Source organism: Rattus rattus, chromosome 7 (assembly GCF_011064425.1).
Source record: "Rattus rattus isolate New Zealand chromosome 7, Rrattus_CSIRO_v1, whole genome shotgun sequence".
Lineage (NCBI taxonomy): Eukaryota > Metazoa > Chordata > Mammalia > Rodentia > Muridae > Rattus > Rattus rattus.
In genome coordinates, this window is record NC_046160.1 from 5513821 (window position 1) to 5529795 (window position 15975).

General features: G+C 48.3%; 1 non-coding gene and 1 pseudogene across 1 annotated transcript; one reads left to right on the forward strand and one right to left on the reverse strand.

The window, feature by feature from the left end:
• Positions 1-9103: 9103 nt before the first annotated feature.
• Positions 9104-9170, reverse strand: LOC116906408 (annotated as a pseudogene).
• A 1668-nt stretch (positions 9171-10838) lies between these two features.
• LOC116906447 lies at positions 10839-10972 on the forward strand. Its single transcript, XR_004388706.1, has one exon. It is a non-coding gene; the product is annotated as a small nucleolar RNA SNORA17 (small nucleolar RNA).
• The last annotated feature ends 5003 nt before the right edge of the window (positions 10973-15975 follow it).

Below are 15975 nucleotides of genomic sequence, written 5' to 3' on the forward strand. Positions count from 1 at the left end.
TTCCTGTCCACTCCTCCTTTGTGACTTTGCTTCATGTCCATTAGAAGGGAAAAGAGAAATAATTTCTGCTTCTTCAAGAAAGGCAAAGCCAAACTTCTGAAACGATGGGGACTCGAATGATTTAATATAATTTCAGGAATGGCCGTGGGTTTATTAACAGAGGGACTAAAGGGAAGACTCTCTAAAATGAGATTCATTTCTGCCTTCCACCAAAGGAGAAGGGAAGCAAATATTGGCTCAATGGGAGTTCAGTTTGCAACTTAATTCTTCATCCGCTTAGAGAAACAACCCACAGAGAAAAAAAAGGAATCGAACTCTGCATCAGGCCTGTTGGCAAACCTTCTACCTCTGAGCCATCTTGGTGCCCAAAATGGTTAAAAGAGAAATTCAGAATCAAAGTATCCAGTTCTCTTCGTCGGGTATTACCGGTACAAACAGGCTGCAGCCTCTGCTCAGGCAAGCTCCAAAACCTAAGGAGAAGTGGCTTCATTCAAAAGCCTTCGAATGGAGGACCAGGACTATTCGCCTGTGTGAAAACAAAAACAAACAGCGTTATCCGTTATGGGATCTGCTCCAGGCCAGGGCCCAAGGATCTGTGAGGGAGAGAAGCCCACAGCTTTTGGTGGTTAGCACTATGTGTGCATCGGAAGAAGTGTGAGGTCCCAGCCTCTCCTCCATGGGGGGTGGGCTGCGGGGAGGGTGGGCTGACAGGATGCACGGGGAGGGTGGGCTGACAGGATGCACTACGATTGGTTTTAGCCATTGCTGTTCTCACAAAAGTTTTTTAAATTAGATCTTTTTTTTTCATGGCAAATAAAAAGGAAAATGGCTCCAGTGGGAGTGGGGAGGCAAATTACAGCTAAATCATACTTTCAACAGCCCAGAACTTTCTATTTCCTGGTGCTATGTCTGATTACGTCCACTAGGTGCCTTCCTGGCTTGTTTTACTACTCTGCCTACAGATGTGTCTCTGATGACCCAGTCTGCCCCCGCTTTAGGCTTGGAAGCCATCTCATAGTAAAGACCAACTCGATTCATCCCTGTTTATGATTAAACCACTATTTCTCATGGACTGGGCTATGACCCACCTGTCACCTTAACTACAAATGGTTCTGAAGTGCCTGTTCTGGGAAATGCCCACCGTGCCTTTGTTTCAAAAGTTGTTATGAACAACTTGTTATGACCACCTTGCAACCATGTTTGCAAGGCGGTTGTTACAACCAACTTCTTATGCTCTTCTGCTTCTGTAACCCTCCGCTATTCGCCTACCAAATTCGGAAACCCCCTGCTCCTCAACTATAAAAGCCCTTATTTTATCCATATCTAATTCTGATCTCTTGAACCCTGCCTTTAGGGAGAGACGGCCCGTGAACAGGAATAAACAAAATCTTGCTTTAATTAATTTGGCCATGATGATTCGGGTCAGAGGTCTTTCTCCTCACATCTGTGGGGTTATATCTCTAAGGCACCAACCCTGTGTTTGTGCAAGAATGTGGGTACCGTAAGGGGTGGCAGCCATCACCACTAAGTTACTTTCTGAGTCCTCAGATTCTTCAGAATTTTTACAGGGTGAAGTTGTGCCACGGTTCTCTGGGAATGGGTTGGCAAGCAGGTTGTCTTCAGGGGCAACAGTGGGCATGCAGGTTTCCCCCCATCAGTGCAACACATGAGGTTTAGAATTCTGCCGTTGACATCTTGAATTCTTTGTTGTTATTTTTGCTTTGTGATGGAGTCTCGTGGTAGCCCAGGTTGGCCACAAAGTCGCTCTGCAGCACGAGCATGGCGTTGAATTTCTGGTATTCCTGCCTCTGTCCGCTAAGCCTGTGATCATGAACTGTGTACCACCACCGTGCCTGGTTGCCACCGGGGAACTCTTATTATTGCCTTTGTATTTGTGTTCTGCAAATGAAGTCTAAGGGGACAATGGAATCTTGACTTTCTTGTGGTCCTGAGTCAGGACCTCCTTCTCCCTATTCCCCGACATCCTGTCCCCTGCCAGGCCTCTTCCCTTCTTCCTATGCTGTGGTTTCTGCCACCCCTCACTTGGGGAAGTGACTAGGGGGTGACAGTGGAGGAGGTCTGTGTTCCTCTGTCCTGGGATGGAGATGCCTCCGCACATGTGGCTGGTGATGTGTGTGTCCTGCCTAAGCTCAGAGATGACCGTGTGGTTTCTCATTCTCCGTGGGTTCTACTTCACCATTTTACAACAGAACTTCTTGAACAGTGATCATCTTCGAAGACTGGGGATGGGGAGTGGTAGAATAAAGGATTCTTGTTTAATCTAGCTTTTAAGTATAGCTGGCTAGGCGCAAACAATGCTGTTTCCCTAGTGAAGGGGAACCAGAAAGCAGTAAGAACGAAGAATGAGAGAGAGTGAGCAAAGTCCTGAGAAACGTGCTCCCAATGCAGTATTGGGCACGATCCTCGTCACCCAGCGAAGGAAAGGCAGCGTGGCCTTCCAGCGCAGCCTTACCTGAGGACCACAGAATAGTTTTGGCTCCAGGCTGCTCATTTATGGTGTTCTGTCAGGAGAGTGATTTTGGCAAGAGAGAAAGATATAGGAACGCTCATGATTGACATGGGCCTGTGCGCCCAACAGAAGAGATGGTGTGGGCTCAGAGTAGCAGTGAGCTCCCTGGAGAATTGCCTGAATCATAGTGGGCAGGGAAGAGAAAATGGGCCTGAGCTCCAGGTCTGTACACAGGCTCAGCAGGCAGGTACAAGCACAGCGGTCTGGTCCCAGTTCTCCTTAGACTAGCAAGGAAGGAGCCAAGTGACCTGGCCCTGCAGCACAGGACGGATTGAAGTCGAGTTTCAGCTGTGAGCTCAGTGATGAAGGGAAAAGCAGATACTCTCCGGTGAGGGCTGACTTAATTAGCCATTTTAATAATTCATGAGTCTTTAAAACATTTGCCAGATCCAGAGATCAGATTCTGCTTCTGGTATTTAGCGCTGGGATGTCTCTGCCACAAATTGTGCTGCTTCATAGGAGCAGACCTGGCAGTGTGAGCTCTGGGTTTAACTAGACCACGGCCAGTTCTTAACCCTTTGGGGTTCGCAACCTCTTTAGGATCCGGTGGAAGGTTCTGGACGGTGTCTTAGGAAGATCATATACAGATGTATGCGTACCTACAACTCAGGGCTCCGCGGTCTCCCCAGAAGCCTCCTGTCTTGAACTTTTGCTTAAGGATCCTTGATTTAGATCATTGCGGATTCTATTTTAAGCTCACCCCCAAGCCAGGCTGTTAATCTGTCAGTGCAATGCTGCGACTCTGGATTTGCAGGCAACCAGTCTCAAGTAGATGTCTGCAGAGTGAGAAACGCATCGTGTGATTGGTTCATTAGGCTGAGGCAATGTGAAGGCAGAAAACAGAACGGAAGGAACGGAAGAGCGAACGCAAAGCCACGCGCTCCCTCCCTCCCTGCCACCTGCTAGAAAGCCTGCTGAAGCCTAGGGGGTGGGCCCTGTGCTCAGGCCAGCCAGGGCTCCTTGAGTACCAGCCTAAGTGCCTTCTGGATGTGACCTGGAGGAGCCCCTTAACCTCCTGAACCCCAGTTTCTACATTCGTAAGCCGGAGCTAACAGGATGTAGCCTGTGTCTGGGTTCGAAGGACCAGGCTAGCTCAGTTCTGTAAAAGCCTGCATGGTACTTGGGAAATGCCATCAATTTCAGAACACTGCATTGGTTTAATGCCAGGGGAGGGGACATACTGCAGAGTAACTGGAAACTCCAGCGGATGGCCTGTCCCCTTCCTCATAAGAGACTGTGGATGGCGGCTGGGGCTACTGAAGCGTGATGTTATCATAGCCGTGATTTCTTCCCTCCATATGGCTCAGGAGTGTGGAGGCATAAGAAACACCAAGGAGAGAACTGTGGGCTTTTGCTGGCTGCAAGCCGGAATGCAGCAGAGAACGCAAAGGAGAGGAGCTCGGGAAAGAGTGAAGGAGCGTATCTCTTCCATTTCAGAATGGTGGAGGAGCCAAAGGGAGCCGCCACTGGTCCCCGCAGGGAAATACGGAGCTGTCAAGTTGGCAGGCTACAGCCCCTGCTCTCTTGGGCCTCACAACAATGATGTGGAAACAGGACTACCTGGAGAAAGGAGAGTCCTGGACGGATGACAAATGTCCTATCCGTATAAGGTCTGGGACCGTGAGGTCAGGGTGGTGGAGAGAGGGCGACTTGGTATCAAGCCACGTGCACCAACTCTCTCATTCTAGTAACACTCCAAGATAAACATTATTATCCTTCACTGTAGATGAGGAAATCGAATCTCAGAGAAGCTACACAAAGGCCACAGCTATTTATGTGTTGCCGAGGGAGTTGCACCAACTCGGGCCGCCTGCCTCTGAGATCTGTTTCTTATCCATGCCCGCTCAACCAGACGAAAAGCCGAAAGCCTCGGGAGTCCTAACTCTAGGTCCTTGAAAGTCATTCCCAGCTGCGTACTGGGCTGTGCAGAGTCCCGGCTCGGTAAATATTTGCCCCGTGACTGAGCTGGAGAGAATGCTCCTTTCTTGGTCCTGGGCAGCTCTTGGCAGCTCACACGCACTGTTTACCTATCCTCCCACATTCCCCCCTGAGGAATCATCGTGCCTCGGTTCCCTTAAGTCCTCTCAACAGAAAACAAGGCAGAGTGGAACGAAGGAAAGTGCGTGGCCGTTAGAAAGCCTGTCTCGAATCTGTCCCACGTGGCCTCAGGTAGCGTTCCAAACAGCAAAGATTCTAGTGAAGAAAAATACCGTCCGGTCAATTAGTCAGGTGGACAGAGCAGGACCCGGTGTCTTGGAAGCCTCGTCCATTCCCCTGGGGAAGGTGGGGGGAGGGGTGTAATGCAGCTCTCAAGAAGAAGGTATTTTTGTGTTTCCTGGCGAAACTGCCATCCCAGGAGCTGAGAGTGGATCAGTAGGAAGGCCTGTGGCAGGAAGCAGGGAGGTTCAGCCCAAATGGGGCCTCTGCCAAGGCAGAATCCTGTCATTCCAGGGACTTGGTTAAACAGCCTCCTCCCTGGTTTGCAGCTGATAGTGCCAAGTAGAGACAGCAAGCCCTCCACCCGCTTCCAGCCACTGACTCCATGATGGTGACGAGCTGTGATTGCTAACTGGAAAGGGCTTTGTCATCCGGACTTTTCCATAAAATTCTAGCCTGGCTCTTTATGTTCTAAGCAAGGCCCCGGGCTTCCTTTTTAGCGTCTCATTGGGTATGACATGTTCCCCAGGGTCAGCTTGTTTCATTGCCGTTTTAAGAGGATCAGAGCATGTGTTTAGAATCTATATCTAAGCAATCGACTTCGGGATGGCTGTGGAGTGCATTATTTCTCACACTTGGTAAAGTCCCCTTGGAGAAGGAGAGGCAGTATAATATTAATTTTTCTTGCTGTCACTTGACAATATGAATTGGTTTTGTGTAAGAACCATGAGCTCATTTGGGTTGAATTTAGGAAACTGGCAAAACAAATTTGACTTCCATGGGTCTGAGTGATTACAGTGTAATAAACACACAAAGGCCGAGGGGCTAATTTATCATTGCTTTCAGTTTGATTTATTCAAAACTCCTTCATCATGGGTATAAACAGCCTTTATTAAAGATTATGACTCCAATTTCCAATGAGCTGTAAATGGCTTTCTAGAGAGAGATCGCTTGATCTGTTGTTTTCTTGAATAAAACATGGGTTTGCCCTGTGGGTTATGGAGCCTGTATATTAATATTGGACGTTTATTCTGTTGTGCTTGGCCTCTCTGATGTGCAGTGTTGGATTTGTTTTCTGATCTATCTGTCGTCACTCTCTTTAATAAACACAGAGACTGAATGCATAACCTCTGAAGGCCTGCACTCACTGAATCCTAAGAGAATGTCTGTCTGCCTGCATGGCAGCTTATCACTGCAATGGTAATTCTGCTTCCCTTTGGAATTGTTAAAGTGTCTGCTTTCCACAACAGATTGCTGCGAAAGGCCGGAGAGCTGCTGTGGGTCACGGCAGGGACTGGTCCCTGACCTTTGCTTTTGTGGCATAGTGACAGACTGACAGACTTAGCTCATTGCCTACTGCTGAACTACCAATGTACTGCCCTCAGAGATGGGGGGCAGGGGTGAATGAAAAAGACTGCATTTTTAATTTAGAAAATTACACAGAGCAGACCCGGGCAGGGAGAGGCAGCCTGCAGGAGAGCAGTTCCCTGCACTTCCCCAAGGGCTGCAGTGCACAAAAGTAGATGCTACAAGGGTGGGGGCAGGGGACATGGTGGTGTCTAGGTTGGGTATTTCAGAGCGCTGGGGCTGGGAAGGTCCTTGGAAGGCCATTTCATTCAATTCCCTCAAGGCAGGTTGGTGTTCTTTAATACATTAAAGCTGTTGTGTGAAGGGCTAGAAATGTTAATGTCTGAAGAGAGCTTCCTACCACTCTAGGAAAGTCCCTTGAGTGGTTATTTTATTGCACTATGGGCTCCAGAATGAAAGATGTAAAATTCCAGTAACTGAGACTCATCACCAAATTTCAGTCTCAGAAGAAATGAGTCCTAGCTGCTAATGGCAACATCGTGTCCAGTCTACACTGTAACAACCTTCGGTTTTTAAATTCATTTTTATTTTTCAAATTAGCTTCTATCTTCTTCAAATGATCTCTTTATACAGCCCCGGCTAACCTAGAACTGGCTATGTAGATCAGGTTGGCCTCAAACTTTGGGCTATCACCCTCTCTCAGCCTTCTGGGAACTGGGATTGCCAGCTTGTGCCACCGTCTCCAGCTAGTTCAGAGAACAATAAAGCAATCTCTAACAAAAGGCCTGGGTGTCCAAATTAAACTGGGCCACTGTCCAAACTCCTTTGACATTTATTGTCACCAGGGTTTTAAGCTGCTTCGATAATTCTGTAGTAAAAGACACATAGTTAAAATATGTACTCTTGAATGTGTTATGCCTCAGGAATGAGTCAGCCAAGACTAGCACAAGAAATCAAGGCAAGCTAAGGTCTTAAGGGCCCTTGAGGCAGAAGGCAAGAGAGGCCTGGAGACGGCCTGGCATGCATTCGAGGCTTCCCTTCAGACCCCACATTCCTCCTTCCCTCTTCAACCCCCAAGGAATTCAAATTGATCATTTCTCTCTTTGGTGAAAAGTAATTCTCTTTCTTCCATGTTCCAGCTAACCTTACTCCTGATCACGTTTACAGCCAGGTATTCCACCGGATTCATTCCATGCCTGCCTGGAGAACAGAGCAAGCTTCAGTACCTATACACCGGCTACTTAACCCTCCAGGGCAAGTCATGCGTTATTCAAGAAAGCCTCAGCTCCGGGAAGCTCTCTGGTGAAGACCACTTGTAGCTCATTTGGGAATTGTGTTCTTAGCTTGTCATCCTTTTCCTTCTGAGACACGGTCCTTGGCTGGACTCAAACTCACTATGTAGACCAGGCTAGCCTTGAAGTCGTGATCTCCTGCCTCTGCCCCACAAGTGCCAGGATTTTAGGATCAATACTTTCTCCGGCTTCCATCCATGATCTTTAACAAAGTCTGGTATTACCTGTCCCTGGATGGAGGTCTCTGGTTATCTTCTTTGTCTTAATATCTCGTAGGTGTCCATTCCTACACTTAGCATAGAGCATACATAAAATTACTGTTTTTTTCTGATCACTGACAGCTTATTAGTCCATATAGAAATATAACATAATACCTAATACCTTGTTTTAGTGGGATCTGCAAACAATGCATAAACTTAGGATTTTAGTTTGACTCTCAGCAAACTCTCTCAGAACTAATTTCTACTTTCTACGTGACAAGAGATTATTTCTCTTCATTAGCCGTGTCTGTATTCTAAAAACAATGAATTTTCCATTTGATTTAACGTCTGCGAGTGTCTTACCTACATGTAACTACACGCAGTGCCCGCAGGGGCCAGAAGAGCTTGACTCTCCAGGGACTGGACAAGACAGTGGTGAGCTGCCATGTGAACATTAGGAACTGAACCTGGGTCCTTTGCAGGAGTAGCAACTGCCCTTAGCTGCTGGGACATCTTTCCCACCCCCAAACCCACACCAAAACAAAACAACCCCAGACAAAGAACAAACAACAAAACCGCCCTTGAATTTAATTCTTGACCTTCAAAGTTTTTAGATTACCAGCACACACACACACACACACACACACACACACACACACACACACACACACACCTTTTTACAATCTGGATTCCTAAGTCATACATGTTACCTTGGATTATAGTCTAGTCTAGTTTCGTATTTACATTTATTTTTACATTTACATTTAGAATAGAAACTTCCACTTCTATTCTATTCTTTTCTTCTATTAAAAAAATGACTTCTTGACCTCCAAAGTAAAACCCAGCCCCTGTTCCCTCTGCAGTGCCCATGTGATGAGGACTGAGTGGTGAGGAGATGAGGTATCTGCAGAGGAAGTTCTGATGTGCCCGCTCATGAGGTCATGCCGCTTCCTCCTCCAAGTCCTGCCCCTCTAAGGCTCCTCTCACCGGCTTCCCACGGGCTTTGTGAGACTGTTTTCCAGTTGGGCTTAGGGGTCCCTCAAATGAGACGGCATGGGGAAAGACTGAAAGAACTCCTCAGGGCCACACAGAACGCCGAGAGATCAAGGCGCCAGGATAAAGGCTGTGTTACGGAAAGTTTGTGAGGAGCAGCAGAAGCCGGCCCAGCACTGATGAGCAGGACGAGAACCTATAGGTAGTCGAACGCAATGACTAGATGCGTTTAAAGTGAGGAAAAGAAGATGCATTGTGAAGTCTCCGAGGACCCTTGAAAAAGATGGCTGCCCCAGGAGTGATCAGAGAGAATGCAAGAATGCACTTGGAACATTTGTACCAGAAAGCAAAGGAGAACCCTAAAATTGGTAGAGCCACGGCAAAAAGACACACACAGGAGCTCATTCAAACTGCTCACACCAGCCAGATCTGGTGACCTGAGCATCAAAAACGATGACACTGATAGGGGAGTGGGAGAGAGAGGGAGCTGCATCACTCAATGTTTATAAAAGAAGAGAGGGCTGAGGAAAGTGCTTCTTTACACGAATTCTAGGTAATATACAGAGTGGTTCCATAATAGAGCGACTTCATTTTCTCTCTCTGTTTTCTTTTTTTATTATGATGTGGACCTCAGACTCGCAATGTTGTAGTCATCATGCATGTCTCAGAGAGACATCATTTTCTAACCCACGATGTAATTATTGGCTTAGGCAAGTCATTCACAGACAAGAGCATCAGTAGGCAAAGAGTAATAAGATATTTACACAGGGACAGAGTGTTGCCGCACACACTGCTTATTAATTAAAGGTGGAAGGTATATCCAGTGGTCTGCCATCTTACGTGATCGACGTTACCATCGTTCCAGGGGACAACGCTCTCCTCTGCTCCTTACATTACAGACTGTGGAACACACAAACAGTGCGTGTGAGTGAAATGTTCTCCCGGGGTCTTCGGCTCGGATCCTGTCAGGGTTTTAGAACTATATCCCAGATTATCAGAAATACGAGAAGTAGAACAACAGAGCCACTGATGCGCTGAGGAGACAATCAAACCTAGAGTATAGACATTTCACAGGAAAGCTACTGAGTTTTGCAGAAATATGGTTGGGGATTAGGGGTTGGGGCTCAGTTGGCAAAGTGTGTGGCTGGTGTGCATGGAGGCAGAAATAGCAATGTCATAAACACAAAACAGTGAAAACATTGAGTGTGGTGGCTGTTCCTGGTGGTCAGCTTGAGGACATCTGGAATGAGCCACATCCACAAATGGAGGGCTCACCTGTGATCCAGAGCTTGAGGCTGAGAGACACAGGCTTTTGATCTCGATCCTGACATGCAATGACGCGTGCTTTCATCTGGATCTTGAGGGAGAGTGGCCATGTGAAGCTCAGGCCTAGGCTGGCGGTGCACACCTTTAATCTGGCCATACCTTCTGCTGGAGGCCTACATGAGGACAGCGGAAGGAGGAAGGCTCTCTTCTTCGCCTGAGTGCACTTACCTGCCAGCACATGTGTGGAACCCAATTCTTCAGGATCCCAGCTTATACAGAAGACCAGCTCAGGCAACCAGCTCCATGGGGCTGAGCAACTACCAGACTCTTGGGCTTCCCACTCACAGCTGCCCATTGCTGGGTTAGTTGGACTGCAGACTTTAACCCATTCCAATAATTCCCCTTAATATATAAAGACGCTGCGTAAGTTCTGTGACTCTAGAGAATCCTGACTAATACATTGACCTAATTAAAAGAATTAAAATAAAAAGGGCAACTATTTAGTCCCAGCATTCAAGAGGCAGAGGTAGGTGAATTTCTATGAATTTGAGGCCAGCCTATTCTACACTGTGTGTTCCAGGCTAGCTAAGGTTACATAGTGAGACCCTGTCCGAAATAAACAAACAAGAAAAAACAATCTAAAGAGACACACTTTTGTAAAATAAGACCTTAGGGGAGAAAAATAGAAACTAAAAAAAACACTTTCAGAAACGATTCAGAGAGGGACATTGACCCAGGCCCTCTTCTCTGTGTCAGCATGACGTGAACAGATGTCCTTTGCTGTGAGCTGTCGAGGTCATGACATAGTGCTTCACCACAATTCCAAAAGCAACGCTATCAAGGGAGCACGGAAGAAAACCCACAGTCAAAACCAATGCTTCCTCCATGTAAGGCAGTTCAGTTAGAATGTTTAAAAGCTTCTCAAAGCAGACAGTGATCCCCTCTACTCCCACAAGGGGAGCCTAGAAAGATCGGCTGGATCATCAGTGAGAGGGAGAAAGAAGAGAGCTATCTCTAAATGTCAACTTCATGTCTTGAGGACAGACACCCCAAGTTTTACCCGTCAGTCTAAAGCATCAAAAACCAAGCTAACCTGCCCATAGGGGTGTTGTACGTATGGCTGGTGTGGCTCGAGTATGCGTCAGTAGATGGCAGAGAGGAGAGAGGCTATGACTACGCCCAGTGTTCTGACCTGTGAACGTCTGAATGATTAGTAGCCAAACATTCCCTGAAAAAAGTGAGCCTGAGATAGCCCCCAGACCAGCCCCACACAGGCCCAGAGGAGCTCCCAGGGCAGGGAGCAAGCCAGAGATGAGAAGAACCCAGCCTGGCATTGCTGGCCCTAGGCAGGAATGAGCCCAAGACAGACAACCCTTGAATGAGGCCAGTTGAATGGGCTGGGAAAGGAGTGAGGCCCCTAGACGACCACCAGACTGGTGCCATGGGGCTCAGACAGAGAGGTAGCCTGAAAAGGTCTGCACCTTGCTTGGGCTGCACAGTAGAGCTGGCCCTGGAAAGGGGGCGCTGCACATGAGCAGGTCCTGAAAGAGTGAGAGCCAAGAGCCAGCTTTGCCTCTCTTCTGCTGGGAGGTTGCTGTGGATGAAAGAGAGCCCTGCCCTTCTCCCGTCCCTCATCCCTCAGCATCTATGGCAGGCAGGAGAGAAGGCAATGTCCCTCACTGGTTGCGACACTTCACAGAGCAGGTTCTGCACCTCACCTGGGCAGCAGGATAGAGCTGGCTGTAATGCTGGGCTTGCTGGCGAGCTGGCTCTGAGGGCCTGAGAGCAGGAGAGCTGGTGGGCTGACCAGCTCAGATATCTCTCAGGCCCAGATCCAGGGCTTTGAATTGGGCCACACCAACATCTACCCCATGGGCAAACTGGTGGTCCTGCAGATCCAAAGCTACAGGAACTCTATGACTCAGGGTAATAACAGGGGTATCTGGGAAGAGTCCCTATGAGGATCCAGTATTGATAGAGTAGCAGAAGCCAGAGGCCTAGAGTCAGAGCAATGACTCATTACAGAGAAATGTGGACAAAGGGGTACACTGTGGGATACACTGTGAAACACTACAGCTTCCACAACAAGACTTCTCTCATTAAGGGGAGGTTTCAAGGGTGGAGTAGGGGTACAGGGGGAGAGAGAGAGATGAGTGGGATTGGGGTCCATGATGTGAAATCATGATTGGTTCATGAAGAACCAATGAAAAGCTAAACCAAACCAAACCAACCAACCAACCAATCAACCCCCCAACCAACCAACCAACCAACCAACCAACCCACCAACCAACCTCCCACCCACCCACCAACCAACCCACCCACCCATCCACCAACCAACCCACCCACCCACCCACCCACCCACCCACCCACCAACCCACCCACCCACCACCCACCAACCCACCCACCCCACCAACCAACCCCCCACCCACCACCCACCCACCCACCCACCCCCCCACCCCCCACCCACCATCACCAACTTACCAACACCAACCAACCAACCCACCCACCCAACAACCAACCCACCAACCCACAACCCCCAACCAACAACCAACCCCCCCAACCCACCCACCCACCCACCAACCACCCACCCACCCCACCCACCCACCCCCAACCCACCCACCCACCCACCCCCCACCCACCCACCCACCCACCCACCAAACCCACCCCAACCAACCAACCACCACCCACCCACCAACCAACCAACCCACCAACCCACCCACCCCACCCACCAACCAACCAACCAACCAATCAACCAACCCACCCACCCACCCACCAACCCACCCAACCCACCCACCAACCAACCCACACACCCACCAACCAACCAACCCAATCAACCCACCAACCCACCAACCAACCCACCCACCAACCAACCAACCACCCCACCAAACCAACCAACCAACCCACCAACCAACCCACCAACCCACCCACCCACCCACCCACCACCAACCCACCCAACCAACCCACCAACCAACAAACAAACGAACCCAAGCTACTACAAAGAAAATGAGGTAAAACTCTGAGGTACTTTTGCAGAGGGGCACGTCTCTCATGCAGCCTTATTTGCTGCCAGTGACATAACAAAATCACTCATTTTCTGTGCAATCGTTCAGAGAATGAAAGCACAGTTTGTTTAAGCTTAATTATCCGGTGGTTGGCTGCTTTGATTCTTAATTTCACGATGCTAATATATTCTCTAAATAAGACTAGACACAAAAACAATTAAAACACCAAATTTAAAAATAACATCTCACACGATGACAAAACTCAAACCAAACAAACCAAACAACGATGACGACAACAACAAAGACAAAAACCCTGGGAAAGGTGGGGTGGGGTGGTGCATGCCTTTGATTCCAGGACTCCCAGCACTTCTGAGGCAGGAGGATCTCTGTGAGTCTGAGGCCAGCCTGGTCTACATAGCAAGATCCAGGACAGCCAGAGGTACAAAGTGGGACCCTGTTCAAGAAAAATAAAGAGGGGGAGGGGTGTACACAATTGTATCTGGCAAACTTGTTTTGTTTGAAACTACTTTGTGGGTTAGCATACAAAGTGATTTTTCTGTGTGCACACGTACATTCCTCTGTGTGTGAGTAAATGTGTCTCTGTGTGTCCCTGTCACTCTGCCCTTTCCTTTGTGGCTCATGCTTCAGTTGGGTGGCCTGACCAGTGAATGTCCAGGGTCTGCTTGTCTCTGCCTCCTAATCCTGGGGCCATAGGCATCATGGTCTTAGGAAAAGTGATGGTTTTCATTTTGGCATCTTCATACACATGATATTATACTTTATCTTAATCATCCTTCTCCACAGTCCCCTCCCATTTCTCCTGCTCCCTCCCTCTCCCGCTGGTCCCTTTCTTCCTCCCAGTGACTCCCACATGAGCTTTGTTACTTTCTATTATTGTCTTCCCTCTGTCCCATCCCCCCCTCCAACCTCTTAAAATCCCTTCTTCATTTCTCATTCATTTGCATTTAAAAGATATTTTGAGAAAATGATTATTTCTCTTTGGGCTCATGAGGCAGGGCTGGTGGAGTTAGAAAAACATTGTAGGGATGGGGGAGTCAGCCTTGCTTGGGCCAAGTGAGCCAGCATTGAGTAGAAAGAAAACGGAGCAACAGTAGCAAAGACAGGCACAAACACACGGATGTTTTACGGGGAGTGACGGGGGAAACTAGAAAAGACAGGCCAGACTGGAAGGTGATGACTTTGGTTTGGGATATGGTTGTTTTAGGACCCCCAGGAGCAGAGGACAGAAGCATTTTCAAGATTTCCAGATAGGGCCTACCTTGTGAAGGTCCTGCTCTGGCCCTCCTGTAGACACCCCCTCCCACAGGACCGAGGGGCACTTTCCTACCTAGATCAAACCCCAGCATACACACCTTCGAGGCTACTCTGTTTCCCCAGGACCAGAGAATTCCTGGCTCAGATGACCAACCGGTAAGCTCTTTCTTCAGCCTACTCTCTGAGGGATGCACATTTGCTCCGAAGATAATGGGTGCTGGCTGTGGCAATGACCACACCTCCCATTCCGTTGTCCTTTCTCGTGGGGCCTAAAGCGCCCCTCCCCCTCCCACCTCTAGCCACATTCCTGTGTACTATGAGTTGGATAGGCTTTCTGAACACTGACACGTGGACATTTAACCCCCAAGTCCATGTTACTACTTCAGGAAGTAGTCAGTATTAGATCAGATCAGGATGCATTTAGTGGCTCTATAAGAAGATAGGAACAAACAAGTGTGCATGGCCTACGTCACCAGGAGAAGCCCCACCACGTTATGAGGGAGCCGGAAGGTTCTTATACCACACTGAGTGCTGGAACCATGTTCTCAGACTCCCAGCTCTGCAACTGTGAGATGAACTCAAATTCCTTATATTTTACTTGATCTATCTGTTGGATCAACAGAAAATGCATAAGTTATTAAGCATGACACTGTAGAGAGTGCCTCCCTCCCTCGCCTGTCAGTTTATCGAGGTATGTCTGATAGGCTATTGGTTTTTATTTTCTCTCTTTTTTCTTTCTGGAGCTGAGGACCAAATGGTGCTCTACTACTAAGCTAAATTCCCAGCCCATATTGATATTTATTGAATGAGTGGTCAAAGCTTTTTAGGTTGACCAAACACCCCAATTTTCCTTGGAAGTGTTTGGTTTTAACACGGAATGTTGAACATCTCAGAAAATCCATCAGTTCTAAGCAACTCAATTGGAAAAGCACCCTGAAGTAATATTCAAAACATTTTTGATGATCAAATAAAAGAATAGCAGTGTGTGGACATCAAATTAGAAGGCCCTCAACTTTTCCCATCTCAGCATAAGCCTTTAAGGTAATGGCTTCACTTCCTACACTCTTCAACCCTCACTGAGCTGAGAATGTGGTAGAAAAACTATGATCTGGCTGGATTCCTGTCTGTTAGCAGTCAGGTTTTTGGGGTGTGTGTGTGTGTGTGTGTATGTGTGTGTGTGTGTGTGTGTGTGTGCTGGTGCGTGTGCCCTCTTGCACACATGAGTACCTGCGCTTGCAGAGGCCAGAAGAGGGCACTGGCTTTTCTGTAGTTGGAGGTGTAGGCAGCTCAACATGGGTGCTGGGAACTAAACTCTAGTCCTCTGAAAGAACAGCTAGATAGAGCTCTTAATTGTCGTGTCATCTCTCCAGCCGTGGACTAGATCATAAGTATTCTGTAACAGCTCACGTGTGGCAGGCACGGTATTCAAGGCAACAGTATTCAAGAGTTGGGACCTTTGGTGGTGATTGGATTGGGAGGGCTCTGACTTCATGGATAGATGAATTCATTCACGGCCTCATGGATTAATGGTTTTGGGAGCGGGGAGGGGCCTGGTTATAAAAGCAAGTTCTCTTTGCTTCTTGGAGGCTAAGAGTTTGGTTCTTTCTCCTGCTGCCCCCAGGATGCTCTCCTCCACTAACAGCCTGAACACGACACGGACAAGACTGTGAAGCCATAGCAGCAGCAGCAGCAGCAGCAGCAGCAGCAGCAGCAGCGGGAGCAGCAGTGGCAGCAGCAGCAGCAGCAGCAGCAGCAGCAGCAGCAGCGGGAGCAGCAGTGGCAGCGGCCATGGTTCTAAGTTGAGGCGTTTTTGTCACAGTGATGGAAAGTTAACTGTCACATCATCTCAGCCCTGCTTTGCCTCATTAAAGGGAAAACAGCTTAACTTTCTCAGCTAGGTTCCATCTGAACCACGGAAGAAGATAATTCCTGTCCTACCTTCCCAATTCCAT